This window comes from Halichoerus grypus, chromosome X (genome assembly GCF_964656455.1).
Source record: "Halichoerus grypus chromosome X, mHalGry1.hap1.1, whole genome shotgun sequence".
NCBI lineage: Eukaryota > Metazoa > Chordata > Mammalia > Carnivora > Phocidae > Halichoerus > Halichoerus grypus.
Window position 1 is genome coordinate 39,819,158 of NC_135727.1, and position 21,185 is coordinate 39,840,342.

At 42.1% G+C, this 21,185-nt stretch overlaps 1 protein-coding gene and 1 long non-coding RNA gene across 3 annotated transcripts in view; both read left to right on the plus strand.

Annotated features, from left to right (window-relative positions):
* The window catches only part of COL4A6 (collagen type IV alpha 6 chain), a 274,523-nt gene that overhangs the window by 144,466 nt on the left and 108,872 nt on the right, over positions 1–21,185 (plus strand). The gene's annotated exons all lie outside the window — the stretch shown is intronic.
* LOC144380623 (uncharacterized) overlaps positions 9,349–21,185 on the plus strand; it is a 56,714-nt gene continuing 44,877 nt past the window's right edge. Inside the window, exon 1 of the long non-coding RNA XR_013444849.1 lies at positions 9,349–9,378. This is a non-coding gene — a long non-coding RNA (uncharacterized LOC144380623). The remainder of the gene's footprint in view (positions 9,379–21,185) is intronic.

Below are 21,185 nucleotides of genomic sequence, written 5' to 3' on the forward strand. Positions count from 1 at the left end.
CAATGCACAGGACCCTTCCCCCACAACGTGGAATTATCTGGCCCAACGTGTCAAGATGCCAAGGTTGAGAAGCCCTACATCAAGCCAATGGCTTAACCATTCTGAGCTTCAGTTTCTGCATCTGTGACCTGGAGTGGTCGTAGCTGACTCACAGGGTTGCTATGGTCATTGCATAGGCTAAGTCATACACATAAAGCAATCGATGTAGCGCCTGACGCCAAGTCAGTGCTCCATTACTTATTAGCTGTTAGCATGACCAAACCCTCCCTCAACGTCATGTTCTCCTATAGTTGCCATCCCGTTTCTCTGCTTCCCTTACAGCATTACCCCTTGAAATAGCTGTTTATACTGAAAATCTTCACTTTTCCTCTTCTCTCTTGAATCTACTCTAATCGGGCTTTCATTGCCACCACTCCTTTCTCATAAAGGTCACCAGCGACGTCCATTGCTAATTCCAATGATCATCTCTCAGTCTACTTACTTGGCCTACCTCCAGCATTTGAAATGGCTGTTCACTCTCTTGAAAAACTTACTTTGCTTGACTTCCAAGATACCACTCCTTTGATTCTCCTCCTACCTCGATGGAGGAAGTTTCTCAGTCTCCTTTGCTCCACATGGAGAGAGACTTGGTCTGATTTGTTTTGTTCTGTTGAATGAAGGAACAAATAAGATTTATTGTGAGGATTAAATAAGATAATGTATATAAAGAGCTTAGCACACAGTAAGCACCGATCATCATCATCACCGCTACTACAGCTGTTATCACTGATGTTATTGCTATTATTATAATTACCATTATTCTCACCTACTGGGCTTTGAGGCCCTTGAACATGGGATCAGCGTTTAGTTTGTCTTGATCTTCCCTTGTATAGAACTTTATTCAATGGAAGAGTATATATTCAAGCCTGGATATATATGCAGAAAACAGTTTGCCAGGGACAGGAAGAGTTGATGAGGGCATGAGACTGGAGTGGGACCTTAGAGGAGAAACAGATTTGGAAGAGCTTGACCCGGGTTGGGGGTGGGTGCCTAGAGGCTCATGGGAATCCAGAGCATCCAGAAGGGAATCACATCCTAGCCACTTTTACTCTCCTCTTCATAAATGATGGGACCATAAAACATAGGGAGTAGCAGTTCTCACCCATTAATCATCCCAACTCCTCCTCTCCCAGGTATGGGGGAGAAGTGGAACTGTGGCCAAATGTTAGCATGAATAGAGCTTATCTGTTGGGTTTGACAGAGTAAGCAACATAAATCCACTTTACTCACAGGACTGCTTAAACTTCATTTTCAGTCATCTTGAACTTTGAACAATTTTGTATGCTAATAGGCTCCTACCGCCATCTTTAAGAACTGGCAAGTGGCATATTAGACTGAGAACTTGGTCCCTTAGGGGTAGCCATTAGAAAAAGTACACAACTCAAATCTTATTAGGAAACCTGTGAACATTCAACACGTCCATTAGGTGTTGCCAATTGTTTTAATAACATAATTTGGCAACATTTGGAGTGAAAATGAGGTAATAATCAAATAGGCTATTTGCATCAAGTTTCTTTTTTCCATTCAAAATAGAATGTCTAGTTTTTATAATACTCATGCCAATACTCATGCCAACTGTGGCATTAAATGATGGCTAGCCTTTCCTTTCTCTCTTTTACCACCTACTTCCAGCAATATGTCCATAGCTTAGAACCTAAGAAATGCTATTCAATAACACCCACATGTTTCCAGTCCCTGACCATCTAAAACCTACACTCCTGCTTACTTGCATTATAGCCCATATGCGGTAACCAACCTGCTTTGCGGATGGGTCAGCCTATCTAGCTTACATAAAACTCCGAAGGATTTTTTTTTTAACTTATAGAACCCAAATCATTGACTTCAAAGGGAATTATGTTAATGCAACTTTACTTTCAAATCAGCATTTATTTTCTTTGAGTTTGAGCTTGCCATCAACTCAAAGTTCTTCCAAAAATTAACTTAGTTTTTACATTTTCTAAAATTTTTTCTTGACAACAGTCTTATTTTTAAGCCTCTCAGTAGGTGCTTAATAAATACACAAGTCACATAAAGGTCACCATGATTTTCCAACTGGCTGGGCTGTTGGTGGCTTTTGGCAGTTCTGTTATTATTTGTCAAAAATCCTCCAGTATCCATCTGGGCCCACAGATAGCCAAGGCTCCTGAAAGAAGTGTTGATAGAGCCCAAGGGGGAAGTTGTAATTCATTCTGGAAAGGTGACCCAGCTGCCTGAGTCCCCTGGGCCTCCCATAGATGCCAAATGAGCTCTTAGCCTCGTAATCCCATCTGTGATCTAAATGTATCCAGAAACGACCCACTCATCTCCTTCTCTTGACTAATGTGCTCACAGAGACGTATTCTTCCTACTAAAATATAGGGGTTGCCTTCAGAGCTATCAGAGATAGTGATTGTCATCTTTTTCACCATCATCATCATAAAAAGCGATAAGGATAGTACATAATAATGAGCTAATAATAGTTTTTTACCATTTATAAAGTATTTACTCTGTGCCAGGTTTTGTGCTTTAATATTTTTAATGAGATATAAATGTCATACCATGAAGTTCACCATTTTACAGATGAGGAAACAAAGATTTAGAGAGGTTAAGTAATTTGCCAGTTTCCCACAGCATGTAAGCAAGTGGTAGAGCTAAGAGTCAGAGGCAGATCTCACTGGTCCCCAAACCCATGCATCCCTTTCGATCTCCCTAATGGCCCTTTATGTGTCGCGTCCATTAACATTTTCACTAGTAGGGAAACCAAAGGGAAAATTGTAGCTTTCTGTTTCTCTCTTCCACTTCCTGCTCCTTTGTCCCTCAAGGGATTGATGGCTTTGATATCCCTAGAAACCACTGTCTTCCTGCCCACACCTCCTCCGTACACACACTAATATACAGTACACAGTTCCCCTGTCAAAATCTGCTCTCAGCTACTGACATTAATTTGCACTGAAGGTCTAAAAGTCTTTTAGCTCCTTAATTTGTTATGCCATCTTAGGACGAGTTTTGTTTAATAATAAGCCATTATTTAGCACAGTGACATGAAAAAAATTTTGGCAGGAAGTGTAGAGTTTAAGTTCTGATCTGGTTTCCCCATGCTGAATGTGTTACTCTGGACAGCGAAGCTCTATGAGCCTCAGTTTTCTCAGCTGTAAAATGGAAATAATAATAGTCCATACGCTTGTGAGGGCTAAACCAAATATGCATGCTAAATGTACAATGCAATGCCTTGAAACAGAGTACGTGTTCAATAAATGCCAGTAGTTCTTTTGGTGGCATCAGTGAATGAGTAGAATGGGGAATTATAGATAACCCATCAAGCTGTATGGCCTTGAATCTCCCTAGGCTGCCTGCCCACCAGGCAAACTTTGATAAAAAAAAAAAAAAAATTGTTACATGAAGAAGTGAATGATAGTATGCCAAGTAGTGTACTAATCAAGTTAAATAGCTCTTGCAAATTCTTGCCAGTTTAATCAACTAAAAGCATAAAGATCACTTTTGGCATTAAATCTCTACCTGCTTTCCTCACAGCAATCACAGCATTTCCCTCTTTAAGAAACGATAATGATTCCCTGTTGTCATCTGAAAAGCAAAACTTCACTGGCCCTGTAGGATACGGAGCATGTCCAGAATCTTCCCGGTATCAGCTTGGGTCTGACCCGCCCGAGATCACGTAGCCCCGCCAGACCTGTGTGGTTGGAGAGAGGTGAAAAGGCCCGAATAGAGTCAGCAGGTTGAGATGAGGATTTGGAATCTAGATTGCAAGCCAAGTTATCCGTTTAGGGCTTAAGTCGATTCCGACATCCTCTGCGAACATGGGCAGGGTGAGCAATCAGCAGAGTTCCAAACAGCAGGATGCCCTTACGCAATCTAAGAGCAAACACCAGAGACCTGAACTTGACTAATAATAGGAGTCGCCATGAATCATTTACCATATACCAGACACTTTGCTAAGGACTCTCCTCTGCGTCCATTATCTCATTTAATTCTTATAATCTTTAATAAAAGTAAGTAGTATTATCCTCCCCATTTTAAAGATTGAGGAAACCAAGGATTGCAGAGCTAGAGAGTGGTGAGGCTGGGATTAGACGCCAGATCCATCTGGTTGCAACCAATATACCCTCAACAGCTATACTATAATAATGCCTCCCACAACACCAGAGTGCTGCTGGTAACCACAGGCCACACACTTGGAGACTTAGGCACAAGGATAACATGATCCCAGCAATAAAGCTGACTTGCTGCTTAGCCAGAGAATTCTTGAAGTGAGGCTTATGGTATCTACTGTATGGTGGCAGGAGTTGGCCAAGAGTCTGAGGTGTGGCTGAGACGATCAGGGAGGGCCTGAGAGAGATTCTGGGTTGGATTGAGGCAGGTTCCTGCAGGGATTTATTTCTCTTGTGGCTGCACACAAGTTCACTTTGTTCTATAGACGGGTCCTGGGATTTTTATCTTGAGTGCCTCGTATGTTCCCATTTTCAGGGGTCACACATAGAATGATAGCTTCTATCACTCTACATTTATTATCTGCTTCCCTTGATCTCTAAAGAAAGTGCAACAAGCAAGAGGAGATGGCTTTCTTCCTTAAAGAGCTCTGTAACCTTCCGGGAAATGAAACGACAGTTCTAAGAGGTGGCCCCGATTTGCAAGTATGGCGTCTGGGTGCTCCAGAAAGAGCCTCAGCAGGAAATCGCTGAAGGGTGTGACAGTGTTAAGCAGGTGGCCTCAGTTGGAAACCACCTTGGTCCTTTTGGAGGATGGAGAGAACGCAGTGAGCTACCTCTGAATGTTTTCTTCCCTCTAGTGGTCAGTGGGAGGAGGAAAGAATGATGGTATATGCAGTCCCCCCTGTTTACTCTAAGTGCAATCCTAGAAGTAACATCCAAAGAAGATTGCTTCCTTAAGAACAATATTATAATTGGAGCTATATATCAGACCAAGGACACTGTATCAAATAAATTAAAAAATATGACCAACAATTTGTCATATTAGCAAAGATACAATTACAGTAGGACCGCAATAAGTCTAAATAATCAAATTAAGGCAGATGCGTTATAAGGGGCATAGAGACACTGTACATAACGATTATAAAAGGGGCCTCCTCCGTATCATCTTTTTCACCTAAATATAAAATGCCACCTAAAATAAACAAGATGATACACATTGACTAAACGTTTTACATACAATTTGTTTCAACTTTCTTAGCTTTTAACTTGAAAGTGCTTTCCAAAGTGAGTTCTCCCCACAGAGCCATTTATGAAATGATGCCCCACAATCACCCAGATATTGTTCAAACCATTTCCAAATGTATCTCTAAAATGAATACTGGCAATTTCCCTTCCCAATCGATTTTCTCTGCATTTTGGCAATATGTATCAATAGTCTTAAACATGTTCACAGCCGCTGACCCAGTAATTCCACTCTTATAAAGTTAATTAAGGGAAATAATCAAATCAGTACAGAAAGATTTATGAATGAAGATATTCATCAGAACCCTATTTATTTATTTATTTATTAAAGATTTTATTTATTTATTTGACAGAAAGAGACATAGCGAGAGAGGGAACACAAGCAGGGGGAGTGGGAGTGGGAGAAGCAGGCTTCCCACTGAGCAGGGAGCCCGATGCAGGGCTCGATCCCAGGACCCTGTGATCATGACCTGAGCCGAAGGCAGACGCTTAACGACTGAGCCACCCAGGTGCCCCAGAACCCTATTTATAACAGTGAAAAAAGATGGGGAAAAAACTGAATGTCATACAATAGGAGAATGGTTAAGTAAAGAAATAAGGTAAGAGCCCTCATGGTGGAATATCATGTACTCATTAACATGATGCTTCCTTGAAGAACGACTTGGAAAAATGCTTATGATACAACATTAAGTGAGAAATACGGGAAACAATTATTTGTACCATGTGATCACGAGTTTGTAATGAGAATAATTATAATCCATACCCAACTTTTTAAAAAGACTAAAAGAACATGAAAATTATAGGGGAAATATTCGATAGGCAGCGGAGAGGAGCCCTCGGAAAAGACTGAGAAAGTATACAGGAATGAGGTGGCAACCAAGTAGGGTTTCTCGGCAAGAGGTCTGGGTCTATTCTGTGAATGAGAGGGAAAGTAGGGGGACCAGTTATTCTGGCTTACCCAGGACTAAGGAGTTTTCCAAGACATGGGACTTTAAGTTAAAACGGGGAAATTCCTGTGCAAACTGGGATGAATTGGTCACCCCAGATGCAAGGAAACAGGGAGATGGGTAGTGTAATGACCAAAGTCACTCAGGAAGCAGAGCACTGAAAGGGAGTTCCAAAGGCTTAATTCTGCTCCCTGCTCTGTTGCCTCTTAGCAAGATATTGACAATGAGGCTTAGCGAAAGCTATAAACACTTCTCTAGCTTGTTCACCATGTTGTTATGCAGACTAGATTCAATTATTCACGAATACAAGGGATTATCAATAACAATAAACATGTACTAGGCACATACTACATTGCTTTGGGCACAGTTCTAAGATCAGTTTCCTGATTTATTAATAATTCCAAATTTGTAAAATTGTGGTGAAGTAAGTCTAAGCGAGATTATATGTCTAAATACATGAGTACAATGTTTGTCTTCTAGTAAACGCTTATTAAACATTAGCTCTGACGGGTCTCCATTTGAAAATACAGATTACAGGAATCCCATACCACCTAATAGCAACTCTGTGAGATAGGTGCTTCTGCTAATGCTCCCATTTTACAGATGACAAAATTGTGGCTTGGAGAGGTTAATCGCCTTGCCCAAGTTTATAAAGTCAGTAAGTGACAGGGCCTTTGGTCTCCTGGCCCAGCACTCTTTTCCACTTCACTAAATTGCCGCCCAGTAAAAAGCCACTTTGGATGAGGGCAGAGCCAACATTCTTTCCTCTTTACTGTAGACTACCTTCTTCCTACCTACATCTTCAGTTTAGTCAAAGCCTACTCTTGGGCTACATAGAGGCCACCATTCTATGGGATATTTTGTTATCAATCCTCAGAGAACTTGAAGAACCTTCAGAAAGGCTGTAAAACAATTAGAGGGTCTGCAGGACACTTCTCACAGGGTAAGGATTTAAAGTCAGTAGTGTTCTGGTAAATGTTTAACCACCGGCTCTGGGAGAGGCGGTAGAGGCCATGTGCAGATACCCATGTGGTAAATATTTCCACCATGGCTGATTTTGAACTGCCAATGTGTTTGGCTCCTATGAACCAGGACTAACCAGTTTAAGCCAGTGCAGGCCAGTTCCAGCACAGCACTAGAAGGAGAATATTAGCTTGGAGCCCGTTACTTATCCTGAGTTTACATAAATTCAGTGAGAATTAAAGTATGGGCATTATTCAAGGAGTTTGGTTTTCAGATGTGAAAAAGGGAGGTGAAGGGAGTACAAGGTGATGGTTAGGATACTCCAGATGATGGGACAATTTGAGGGAAGGCCTAGAAGAACAGAGGAGCTTCTGGTTACTGTCCAGGTCTGGTGACAAGTCCAAGTCTGGCCTCTCATGAAACCTCTCAGCAAAGCCAAAGCTCATACCTATCACAGGGATTAGAGAAACTTTTTTCCTTTTTTTACTTGTCAAGAGCTTTTTATCTTCCCACCCACTTTCTATTTTAACATTTTCAAGGCTTCAGAAAAGTTACAATAGAACAATGAGCCCCTGTGCATATACCCTTCACCTAGACTGACCAATTCTTCATATTTTTCCACATCGGCTTTTCCACCGTTTATTTTGATGAACCATTGGAGAGTGAGTTGCAGAAATCTTGACTCTTCACCCCTAAATACTTGAGCAAGAATCTCCTAAGAACAAGGGCACTCAGGAAGTATAACACTGACACAATCTACAGGTAGAAGTCTGTATTCAAGCTTTCCCAGTTGTCTCAATAATTTCCTTAGAGCTGGGTCTTTTTGATACAGAATCTAATACAATATTATGCATTGCATTTAGTTGTTGGTCTCTTTGGTCTCCTTTAGTCTAAAGCCTCAGACCCCATCTTTCTTTCTCTTTTGTTTTGGATGACATCAACTTTTTTTTTTTTTTTTTTAAGATTTTATCTATTTGCGAGAGAGAGAATGAGAGACAGAGAGCATGAGAGGGAGGAGGGTCAGAGGGAGAAGCAGACTCCCTGCTGAGCAGGGAGCCCGATGTGGGACTCGATCCTGGGACTCCAGGATCATGACCTGAGCCGAAGGCAGTCGCTTAACCAACTGAGCCACCCAAGCGCCCCAACATTTTTGAAGAGCCTAGGCCAGTTGCTTTGCAGAATGTCTCTCAGTTGGATTTGTCTGATTATTTCTCTTGAATACATTGAGGTTAGACCTTGTTTTCTGTGACGTTATATCCTTCTCAGTGCCTCACAACCAGTGCAGCATGATGCCATTTTCCCCATTGCTGGTAACGTTAAGCTCGATCATTTGGTTAGGTTGGGGTCCCGCCTATTTCTCCACTGCCATAGTAGTAAAGTTTGGACTCTGTGTGAATATCCCGTTCCAGGAGAAGCTTCTTTATGTGCAAAGTACAAATTATTTTATTACTGAAAATATAAATTACATGGTTCATTGCAGAACCATGGGTTGAGAAGGCATTTTCCCTAATTAAAAGAAAAAAATAGAAGACGAGATTTATTAAAAAAAAAAAAACAACTGGCACTAAGCCTCTTAGCCAAATTCATGAGCTAGTCACATGACAAGGGATCTTATCTAAATAAGGGGTTCCTTATCTAAATGGTGAACTGCTGGCGGGAGGCTTATGCCCCATCTGTACATATATCCCTGGAACTTAGCCTAGTGCCTAGGCTGCAGTAGATGTTCAGGAAACGTTGATTGAATAAATTCCTCTCCAATTGTACTGTCTCCATGAATGAGAGATTAATCACACTAAGCAAAAAAATGTACTTTATTTTGTCTACTGGCACCAGCTGGAATTGATTTGGCTGCTTAAGCACCACTCTTCTCATGGGAAATGACAGAGCTTTCAGTTTTCATCCAGGTATTTGACCTTACTTAGGCGTTATGCAAGTCTCTGGTTATTCTAAAAATCTTAGCTTCTCTATATTAAAGTCAGAAACTGTTCTAAATAAATCAAGGATCAGCCCTGTATTTGTTAGGATTAGACTTGGCTGCAAATGACAGAAAACCCAAAATAACAGTGGGTTAAACAATACAGCCATTTATTTCTCTCTGATGTAAAAGTCCCTAGTTCTGGCCAAGATGGAGTAACAGGGACCGGATTTACCCTCCTGCCTGAAACAAGTGGAAAACCAGACGAAATGAAAACAATAGTCTTCAGACATTGGACACCAGGCAACAAAGAACAGTGATCTCTGAGAGACAGGAAACAAACAAGGTAAGCCCTATGATTGCCCCAGCTTACTGCCTGGAGAGAGTTTCCAGGCAGTGATGCAGGGAGAGGGAACCCAGGCAGGGCCACGTGGATGAGGAGACAGAGCCGGGAGTCAGGAAAACTAAGGCAGCTAGAATTTGCAGGACAGAGTACTGGAGAGGAGAGAGCTGTGTAGAAAGAGAACTCTGGAGATCTGAGAAGAGTTCCCCCTTGAATCTCTGGCTGCATACTGATCAACACACACATATAAAGCCAAGAAAAGAACCACCCAAAAGGAGCAGAAAGAATAAAGATCACACAGAACCAGGAATAGTACCTGTCCGCACCAGCCAGAATGGAAAATCTCATAATTCATAGATCAGAGAACTCAAAAGGGTCTTGCCTCAGCCATGGTGCCAAATTAGCCCTAGACTCAAGGCTGCTCTAGACCTGCCTAATGAAGTTTAAAAACAAGCCTTGAAAGGATCAAACTGTTTCCAAGTAACTTAACTGTGTTCCAGAACAAAGCTCAAGACTATTTATAGGAATATAAAGTATCCAACATCCAACAACATAAAATTCACATGACAGCCAATCAAAAGCTACCAGGCATTCAAAAGAAGAAGGAAAATACAACCCATAATAAGGAGACAAATCAATCAAAACTGACCGAGAAATAACACAGATGATAGGATTAGTAGACAAAGACTTTTAAACAGTTATTATAACTCTTCTCCATTTGTTCAAGAGGCAAGAGGAAAGATTGAGCATGTTAAGTAAAAACAAGGAAGACATTCAAAAGACCCAAATAGAACTTCTAGAGATGAAAAACTTAATGTCTGAGATGATATAAAAATCTGTATAGGTAGTTGAGGGCTTGTATGGCAGCTCCATGGTCACCAGGGACCCGGGCTCCTGTCTTATTGTTCCACCATCCTCAATATATAGTTTCCATTTTATGATCCAAAATGGCTGCTCTAGCTCCAACCATCATAGTCTGCATTCCAATCAGCAGGATGGGAACTAGGTTGGAAAAGGGTATGCACCCCCACCCATTTAAAGACACTTAGAAATCACATGATGTAATTTTCCCTTACATCCCGATGGCCAGAACTTAGTCCCAGGGTCATACTCATCTGAAAGTGAGATCAAGAATTGTAGTCTTTATTCTGGGTAGCTTTGTGCCCAGCTACAATGTCAGCGTTCTACCACTTCATGAAGAATGGGAGACCCAAAATAGGGGGACAGCTAACCATCACTTTTCAAGTTCAGAGCCTTATCAGGGCAAGAGAGGTCCTGATCCAGTTTGAATAAAATCATGACTCCTGGCTTAAAAATAATTTGAATGAGACTGCACCTAAGTGTTTTTGATACTCAAAAATTAAAAATCTGATTAATTTGTTTTGGGGTTGTTTGACTTCCAGCCCCCATACCTCCATCTACTTTTGAGCTTATCTCAAACAAACTGCCAGAGTTGCTCCATTTCCCCAATCAGTGACACCAATCTGGAGGTGGAGTTTAACATTTTGTTTGACTTATGCCTATGTTTATCCTGGCCAAGAAACCAGGGTCATTCAGTCTGTTTTTGCTCTAGTCCTGAAACAGCTCAGTTTCTTTCTTTCCTAATAAAGTCACTAACACTTGCAGCTGAAACCAGCTTTCACAGGGGCATCCATATCGCATGCCCCGGGACCCCAGTGCCTCCTTCCTGATGGAGAAAAATTTGGCACATGACAGATATGATCTTTTCTATGAGCCATATAACTCCTACCCAGACTTTCTTTTGGTTGGCCATATAACTATTCCTAAATCTCAGATAGCTTGGTCATTACAAGTCATTAATCCTTTTGAACAGCTTTTCAGTATTTCTGGGGGTATTATTGCTCTCATAATGCCAAAATGGATGCCATTCTTTTTAAGAGATGGTAGGTGGGCATGCAATTGATCTGTTTTTGTCAGGAAAGAAAGCCTTGCTGGAAAATGGCAGTTCTTTCAAGGTGCCATACAAACCAAGTGTGTGACCAGCTCACTGAGTGATCCTAAGGAGTATTCTACACTAGCTCTGTGTGCTATCTTGAGCAACATAGATCAGAAAATCTGCAGGAAGTCAGGCCTGGGCACTTTCCAGTTGCTAATGGCTTGGATTGCATTAACAACCTTCTGCTCAGACATTGCGGGATGACATATCTTACTTTCCCCCCCATATAAGCTCCCTTCTCCTGTAATCACACTGCTTTTCTATTATTAGCATCACCACCGCCATTATTCTTTACACGTAATAATAGTAAATTTTGAGGTAGAATATTGATAGGGGTTTCATATAGCAAACTAACAACCTAGAGAAATGGTTTGGTGGAAGAGGTTGGGATGGAAGTTCCAGGGTTGATTTGGACCCCAGACTGTGACCTCAGGGGAAGACTCTTTTCCCCTGGGCTCTCTTATTGTGAACATGTACACTAAGGTTACAATGGAGTAGATTCAGTAAACACACTCACTGACCTTCCATGCCCTGTCCATTGTGATTTCTGATTTGGCATCCAGTGGACCCAGAATATACTCTCTGGGCCACTTGGGAAAAGAGCAGATGCTGTTTGTCAGGTACGGTTTTGTTTTTAGTAAGACCTTGCTGTTTGGATGAAATGAAGGATGAGGGTGGAGAGTTGACTTAAAGGGAAGATAACTCATGGGATCGGGGGGGAGTTTGCACCCAATAAAAAATGGATACTAAGAGGTTAAGTTGTTTTCCAGGTGAAGGAGAGAAATAAAACTTTGTTAGGCACAGAAGTGTGCTATGAGCTCCGAAAACTGTAACTTTGTTCCATTTATTTTAACTAACTCCTCGTTGACCAAGACTGTCAAAAGATTGAGGTGAACACTTGAACTGTCAATGGCTATTAACACTGTAAATTGCAACTTGCTAGCTGAGCGCCTGTCCTTCTGACCCCTCTTTTTTATTGATTTGGAAAACATAACATTCTTTGAACTGGCTGGCTCCAGATCTGCAAAATGTTTGGATCCAAATAGTGAATTGCCCCAGATGAGGCAAATCAAAGACGTGTGTATGTGGTGTGTGTGTGTGTGTGTGTGTGTGTGTGTGTGTGTGTTGTGGTCTTTAAGAAAAAAACTTGTTGAGAGTTTCACCTAATAATACAAAATTCAGCTTTAGGTCTCTGTACCTTTCTTTTCAGTGGATTAAACCTAAAGCACAGGAGTTGTCTGTCCTCTACTAGTCAGGCAGGGCTATAGTGTAGTGTTAACAAATCAGTAGATAGAACACTAAACCTATCGAAGGTGTTACAGTTCTTTCTGCCTTTGTATGTGGGGGTTCTTCATCTCGCTCACATTTCTCAAGTGTGGCCCTTCTTCATATGTTGTCTTGTATTATCAGAACATCTTTTCAAACAGCAAATTAGTATCTAACAATCTTCCTCCCACAGGACCCTCCATTAAAGAGGCTCTACCTTCTTCCCAGGCCCTCTTTTTTCTTGGGAGCCCATGTCTAATACATTCTTGTCACTTTGTATGCCATTTGTCATGGTAGATTTTAAAGGCTTTTTAAAGTGTCTCAGCTAGAAAGCACCATGTCCCACCATGCCCTGTAATCAAGGACATTAGATCCGACAATAGTCAGCTATAAGTAATGAAAAGAATAGAAGGGTAGTCTTTGAGACTGGCTTCTCTCTCAAAATTTTAGAGGGCCACCCTATGGCCAAAAGAGGATGCTCATCTTTAGATACAGACAACCCAGGGCAAACATTCTCTTTGAACCAACAGGTACGTAGCAAGTATTTACTGAACACCTGTTAAGCATTACAGCATTGAGCTAAGTACGGGAGTAGAGATGTAAGACGGTCGCAGCATGGTCCTCATCTTGGATGATATTCTATTTTCCGCTTGGGGAAGGGAAACATACACTGCAAAGTCTAAAAGTAGACTGTCCAGCTTATGAACCATCAACTGTCAGACCTTTCGTTCTCACCTAGTACAACTGTGTCTTCAAACCATGGACCCTCATGCCCTAAGATGCAGCAGAGTGCTTTCAAGTCTGCCTCTCTGCCCTTCTTGCCTCCACCCCTTTCAACCAGTCGCCCTGCTTTGAACTTCTATAAGATTTGGGGTAACAAAGCTTCCATAGCTTTTGAAAATTTTCAAACCATAAATCTAGTCTGACCCTCTCATGTTACAGATGAGGAACTAGAGCCCCAGAAAGGTAAAAGAATTTGGTTGAGGGTCCATAGCCTGTTAGAAGCTGCAACTCTCAGTTTTCTGATTCCAGTGATCCACTTCCCCACGCCATCTATCACCGTAGCAACAGACACTTCTAAATATCAGAGTGGCCTATCTTAGGAAGAGACACTTGACACAGGAAGTGGAAGAAGTTGCTTTGGGGTATTCTGAGCCAAGTCCTTAGATCCTGAGTTACTCCAGGAGGCCAGAGAAAAAAGAGATCAGTGAAGAATATAGCTCAGGCTCCCATTTTGCTGCACCCAATGGCTTCTCATCCTTCACAGGGGAATATGAGGATTCACTGGGATCATGGATACAAAGTCTCTGGCACATGGTAGGTGCCAAACAAATGATAAATCATAATAATACAGCTATTGCTTTGTAACATAAAGTGCTATCTTTCATTGATGTGTCTCTCAATTATTATATAGGCACAGAAAATAAGGATTTACAAATCAGAATCCAGGTCCACAGTGAGTTAACCTGGTGTACCCGATGAATGCCAATTTCATAAATAGTTTGGTGGAGTCAAAGTATAGGCTTCACTTCCCAGGGAGCCTGGCAGAGCTTGGCAATCCTCGTGTGCGTCACTGTGCCAGTTCAGAGAGCTAAACAGATGATGTGGTGCTCGGTCTCTTTTAAGCACAGGTCTGGAAAACACTATTCTTTGCTTTGCTTCTCATAATCTGACTGGAATAAATGGAGGAGAAAATTGTTGGGACGGTTGTTTCTCTTGGATGAATTCAATTTCCAAAAAAAATCACAAATGAAATTTCCTCACTTGGAATTAACATACTCATACATCACCGCAAATAGGAAGAACTCTCTGTTTTGGAGAAATGGCCTGGGAAGCATCACTGATGACATGGCCTGGTTTCATGGAGCATTTGCTTCCTCTTTAGTGTCTGTGACTTTGGCTCGGGAATTTTCCAAGGCAAAGGTTATGCTTTGGGCTTGAACTTCAAAGCTCCACTCATTTGCAGCCCCATCCCAGTCTCAGTCCTACACAGTTGATTTTCTTATAAAGGCATAGTGGTTTCTTTTGGGTTTCTGACATAGATGTTTCAATTCCGTGTTCCCACTCTGTTAGTTCCCCTTGGATTATGAATTAAAGCCTCTCCTCCCAATTGCTCTATCTTGTCCGAGCAGTGGCCCTGACTTATTAAAAGTTAAGCAATTTACCCCTGATCTCTTAGCAAGAATAGCAAGAGCCAAGAGTAGAACCTAGGCAATATAACATTAGAGTTTCAGAGCTTGACCCCTATCCTCTATTGCTCAGGGATTTCAAAAGCAAGAGGAAGCACTCATGACTGGTGGGATCAAGAATTAGTTTGCAGAGGAGATAGCAGTGGGCCTTGAGGGATGGATAGGATTTTGACAGAAATAAAGCAACGGAGTAATGAGTGTGACATACAGGTAGACAAGCTTAGGCTAAACATGTGGGCCAGGGTACTTAGTTGGGCTTGAATATGGGATCATTTGAAGGGGGTATTGGAAGATGAGTCCTTGAACAGAGTTGGGATTATGTTATGGAGAACATGTTTGGACAGGATAGATTTATACTTAGTTCATTAAGCAACTGAAGATTCTTCCTTCCTTCATCCCTTTTCCCTTCCTTCCTAAACTCCTAAATAATATATGTGCTTTACAGAATAAAAATTTATCTAAAAATAGAATACCACCAGAAAGCCCCTCAACAGAGATGATTCACACTAACATCCTCCAGACTTTGCTCCCATGCAAATATATACATATAAATAATTCCATACCTTGGGAGGCATAGTTCTAAGATTCCTGCTACTTGCCTGTATGCCTGTATAATCCCCTCCGCTTGAGAGTGGGCAGACATGTGAATACGATGTGATGTCACTCCCTTGATTAAGTTATGTTATTATGGCAAAGAGGATGAGATAGTCACGCCTGTAATTACATTGCATTATATAAGAATTTTCGTCTGGCTTTAAAGAAGAATCTTCATGGTGTGAGAGAGCCATTTGGCTAGGACCTGAGAGCAGCCTCTAGGAGCCGAGAGGACCCCCAACAGTCAGCTAGCAAGATATCAGCGACCTCAGTACTAAAACCACAAGGAACTCAATTCTTCCAATAAGCTGTGAGCTTGGGTCCGCAGCCCTGGCTGATACTGTGATTTCAACCTGGTGAGTGTATTAACTATATTTTCTTATTTGCTGCATTCTTGATGCTGTGGCATCTGGGGAGATATTGTCCCTCTCAGGTTTAGTTAATTTTTAGAGATAGCAAATGACTTTCCCAGGAGGGTATGTTTCATATGCAAACCAGCCAATCCAGACCCCATATCTGAACCACCTCCTCTATCTGGCTCTTACACTCTAGGAGGCAATATTCCTCTGCCCTAACCATCTCAGAGCCAGGTACCAGACAACCAATGATAGCTCCTATACCCCAGAGCCCTCGGAAATTATTCAAACTAGCCTAATCCTAAACCTGCTTACCCTGCCTTGCCTTTTCCATGGAAACTGCAGTAAAGGCTCTCGCTGTTTTCCCCCTACTCCTTCTACTTCCTGACCAACCCTGGTGCTTCCCCTTGTGGCCCTGTGGGGCATGCTGTGCCCTCCTCTTGGGACCTGCAGTTATAAACGATCTTTCCAATGGCTGTCATTCTCTGATCTGTTGGCTTCACCATACCTGATTGGTAATAAAACCTACATTTTATTTTTAAGATTTTATTTATTTGACAGAGAGAGAGAGAGATAGCACAAGCAGGGGGAATGGCAGAGGGAGAGAGAGAAGCAGGCTCCCCGCTGAGTAGGAAGCCTGATGCTGGACTCGATCCCGAGACCCTGGGATCATGACCTTAGCCGAAGGCAGATGCTAAACTGACTGAGCCACCCAGGTGCCCCAAAAACCTACATTTTAAAACAGTGAGAGACCCTTAGCAGAGGGCCCAGTTAAACCATGCTCAGACTCCTGGCTTGTTGAAACTGTGACTTAATGAATTTGTGTTGTTTTAAGCTGCTAAGTTTAAACTGCTAAATTTATGGAAATTTGTTATGCAGCAATAGAAAACTAGTACACATGTAAAAATGATATTTAAACATTTTGTATTCTAGAGAAGAATACAGAAATGAAAAAACCTACATATATATATATATATATATATATATATATATATATATACATATATATATATATATATATTCCATTAAAATATTTTGAGTAAGGGAATGAAACACTTGGAGCTGAGAATTTAAACAGCAGTGAAATGTGGAACAGTTGAGAGAAGCAAGGGATGGAGAAAACCTGGCAGAAGATTATAGTGGTCATTTGGATTGGTGGTGCTCAACCTTGATCTCCCCTAGAGCAATTAAAATACTGATACCTGGAACACACCACCCCCAGAGATTTTGATCTAATGGTCTATGGTACAACCTGGGCATCCAGTGTTTTAAAAGCTCCCCAGCTGATTCTAGTACACAGCCAAAGTAGAGAACCATCAACAACAGATGGAGTGGAGAGTGCCATCTTGAATTTAAATGTTCTTATTGAAATAGAAAAGGAGGGATGTATAAAAAAGGCATTGCTAAAGAAGCCACCAATAACCCAGCAGCAAGAAGACTGGGAATCCTCCTGCTCATCTTGCTTTTGTTGTTGTTTGGTTTGTTTCTTTTTAATTAGATTTCCATTCATCTCATTAGTATTATTAGGAGAATTTTCATGGGGAGATAGAAATCTGAGGCTGGCTCTGCATACATGGAGCAGTAGGGCCGTTGAGGAGGTCTCAAGAAGCATTCTGGGCAAAGGAAATGGTTTGAGCAAATTCTCAAAGGTGGGAACTAGTTTTCCAGGTACCGGCCTGAAGTTGGTGTTTGACACAGAGAGTAAAGTTTGAGTGATGGGACTGCCACACAGAGGCTTTGATACCTTAAGAAACTAGGAGTCATTCTCGTTCTTGAAAAGAAGGGGAATGAACTGATTTTTCAAAATGGTAGGTGAGGAAGATGACCTGAGTGGAACAGGAAGAAAAGTTAGAGAAAACCTAGAAGCCAGGGAGCTTACAGGCTGTTAGAGTAATCAAAGCATGAGGAAACAAACCTTATTATAGGGCAAAACAATGGAAGGAGAGAGGAACAGGGCAAACCAAGAGATGCACCTGAAGAAAAGACCAATTTGAAGGACCTACTAGTTGTGGGAGTGAAGGACAAGGAAGGGTTGCAAGCTTCGGGCTTGGTAGGCTGGTAGTAACGCATGTGATCCAAGGTATCTGTTTGGGCATTGTGGTTAAAGAAAGGGTGACGTGATTAATGAGGTGTTCGGTGTTCTTGGGTGTCCCTGGATAACAAGGGAATTCATCCACTGTAGACTCACCCTCGCTCAGGGTGGGTGGATGAGGGACGGATTTCACAAGGGAAACATGGCAGGAATAAAGTGGTTTAAAGTAGTGTGTCTTCTTCTCACTCTGTATAAAGGAGAGAACTCCCTTTGGACAGTTGCATAAAGGGAGAACTAGCAATCCCAGCTGCCAATAGAGAGAATGAAGAGGGTTTTTTTTCCCCTTTATAGACCCCCAAGGTGGAAATTGCTGGGCTGTATCTGGTTGTGATTCATATCTTTGCCTGTGGTTCAAGCCTTGGTGTGGGACATGGAAGCTGGTTACTTGTAGCTGGAGCAGCAGATGGTCCATTCCTCCCTCCCTTAAATGGCTGAGTCTGCCCTGAATCCTTGGGAGTGTAAATAATTTACTCTCTATTCCACTGAGCCCAGTTAATATTACTTCTCCAAATACCTCTGCCTGTGCTCTTGTATTTACTTATGCTTTTCTTGCCAAGGCCTTCTCACTGTCCCTTCTGATATTTATTTTATTGGTGGAAATACTGGCCTGACCCAAACTCTGAAATAAATTGTGAAGGATAGGAGCATCTTAGTCAGCCCAATGGGACTTTTAAGTACAACTCTCCCCCTCCCTTGGGGGAGTTTTGTACCAGAAACAACCGTGTGAGATCCTGCTTTTCATCAAGGGTTTATTGGTTAATGAGGCCTGTGGCTGGTGTGGTTTTCCTGTGTTTAGCTTTTGGAACTCTCAGAGACAGTTGCTTGGAAGAGAGAGCTGACAGAATTATTGCCCAGCAAGCCTGCTGGCCACAGCCCACAAGACTCCACCAACGCCGATGAATTTTATGGCATATTCAATGAACAGTGCAAGTATTTGAGGAGGCAGAGGGAAGAGCTGTTGGCATCCTGTCCTTCTGTCTGAAGAAGTCTGGGAGACTTCTCATTAAGTCATCCTTTTCTCTATCTCATTTTACTCTAGGCTTTGTTGTCCTTCCTCAAGTGCCTGAACAGGAATTCATGGGCAACGTGGTTTCAGGATGAGGTCACTGGAGTGGAACCTTGGGACTTGCCTCCCCTAGTTTTCTTGTGGCAAAGGGGACCTTTTCCATTAAAACTTGCAGTAACAGACCAAACTCCACTTGGCCCTACCATTCTAGCCCTTCAAGCTACTTAGCCACTCTTAGAACAGTCCATTACATTTGTATAAACCTTGGAAATTTTGGAAAAGTGCTCTCATATATTATCACAGTTGAAACTCAGATCACCTCTAGAAATTGGCAAATCAATTAGCTTTCACTCTTTCATGAGCCACCCCAAAACTCAGTGGCTTCAAACGTTTATAATTTCTCACCAGTCTGTAGGTTTGCTGGGCCTTGGCCAGTCTAAGTTGGGCTCAATCATGAGTCTGGGACAAGCTAGGGGTTACCTGGTCTAGGCTGGTAGTGACTGCACTTCCCATGTTCCTCATCTTCCTCCTAGAACCATGGGATAGGCTGAGTCTGCTATTTTCATGGTTGAGGCAGAGATGCAAGAGTGAGAAGAAACAGTAATGCCTCTTAGGGCCTGGGCTCCTAACTGGCTCCTTGTTAGTTCCACATCATCATCCAATTTGCTAAAGCCAGTTACATGATGGAATGCAGTCGATGAATAGGAGGTATACTCCACAGATTTTACAGCAGAAATGAGTCAAGTGGGCACAAGATAGAGGAAGGGCAAAGAATTGGGCTCAATAATGGAATCTTCCATAGGTAGGCAGGGCAGATATGACTATTCTCATTTTACAGATAAGAAATCTAAGACCCAGAAGGCTGAAATGATTTGCCCAAGGTCATGCAGAAAATTTGGGCATGGCTGGAATGCAAACTCAACTGTCATGGCTTCTAATCCTCTCAGCTTTTTGCCACACTGAATTCCACGATTCCATAACATGTGCCCTATCAGTTAGTTAAAGGTCCATGGCTCCTTTCTTTTTGGGAATGAATTCTTATGGCCAGGTCCTTTTTTGTTCTCCCTTATGTCCCTGGGATTTGGCCCATGGGCCTCCTTCACAGTCATCACCATCTACTCTTCCATTTGGACCTACCTGGAGTTGCAGGCTAGCTCCCATCCCCACCCCACCCCCCACCAAAACATGCAGACACAAATTCTGTCCCTGAAACAGACGTATGAACCTCTCCATTTTTAATACAAATAGATCTTTAAAACAAGAATCCAAACATCACATGATAGTTGGACCAGAGTGACCTCAAACCCCACCATACTCTGGTTCTTTGAAAAATGGGAATATTATAATTACCTGCATTCTGTCAACATGCTTATTATGGACTCTGAGCTGTGTTTAGATGTTAATAGGTCCAGGCTAGTTTCCTCTTAGCCCTTCCCTGACTGCCTTTGTACAGAGTTCTTTTAGTGGCACTCAAATCATGAATCTGCCCATTCCTGCCCAGTCTGGCTGGGTAGAATTTTAGTCCAAGCTGCTCAAACCTAGCCTGAAGAAATTTGAGCTAGTATCTCTGATAGAGCCTGTGAGATTTTTTTCAAATGTGAGTCTCCATGGCAACCCTGTGCTTCTGTCTTTCAATACATTAGCACTCCTAAATCTAGCTTCTAACATCCGAAGGCACGAAGGTACCATCTGACCTTAAATTCTCCTCCTCTGGGTTTCTGGTCAGCATGCACTGACAGTGTGTTTGCCTCATGTGAATATTCTTGACAGAGGTCTCCATGACCTCAGTCTCTGAAAGCCCCTCCCTTTCTTTTGGCATAGTTTCCTTTCCTGATTTTTTTTCTGTAGCATAACTTCCAGCAGCTGCTTGATATGGCTGTCTGGCTTTACCATTCAGGGCAGCCCCGCCTAATCTCTTGATTCTAAGGGCTAATGTGGCTTAGCCATAGCAAGGAAACTGAGTTCTGATCTTTCTCCATACTTCCATGGAAGACTGGAAGACAAGTTACTTGCAGGGATTTCTGAAGGCAGAAGGTAAGTGAGTGACCTTTATAGTGGTAGAACCAAGAGGAAATGATGGTTGTCCTTGAGCCTTCAGAGACGATAGCTAAATCCAGAGGGAAAGTAAGTAAGAACAAATGTGTTAAAAAAAAAAATGCCGCTGGAAAGAAATAGCTGCTGCTGATAAAGAACCTCAATAAATTCAAGCAGTGTCTGCTTTTGGTTCTTGATTATCTTTCTGGCTCATCGCTAGGGAGAGAGAGCTGTACAGCTACCATGTCAGAGGAGATAAGGAAACAAAGAAGTCCGGTTAGGGGCACTGCCATAGATAGTTTGCCTTCTGCTTTGG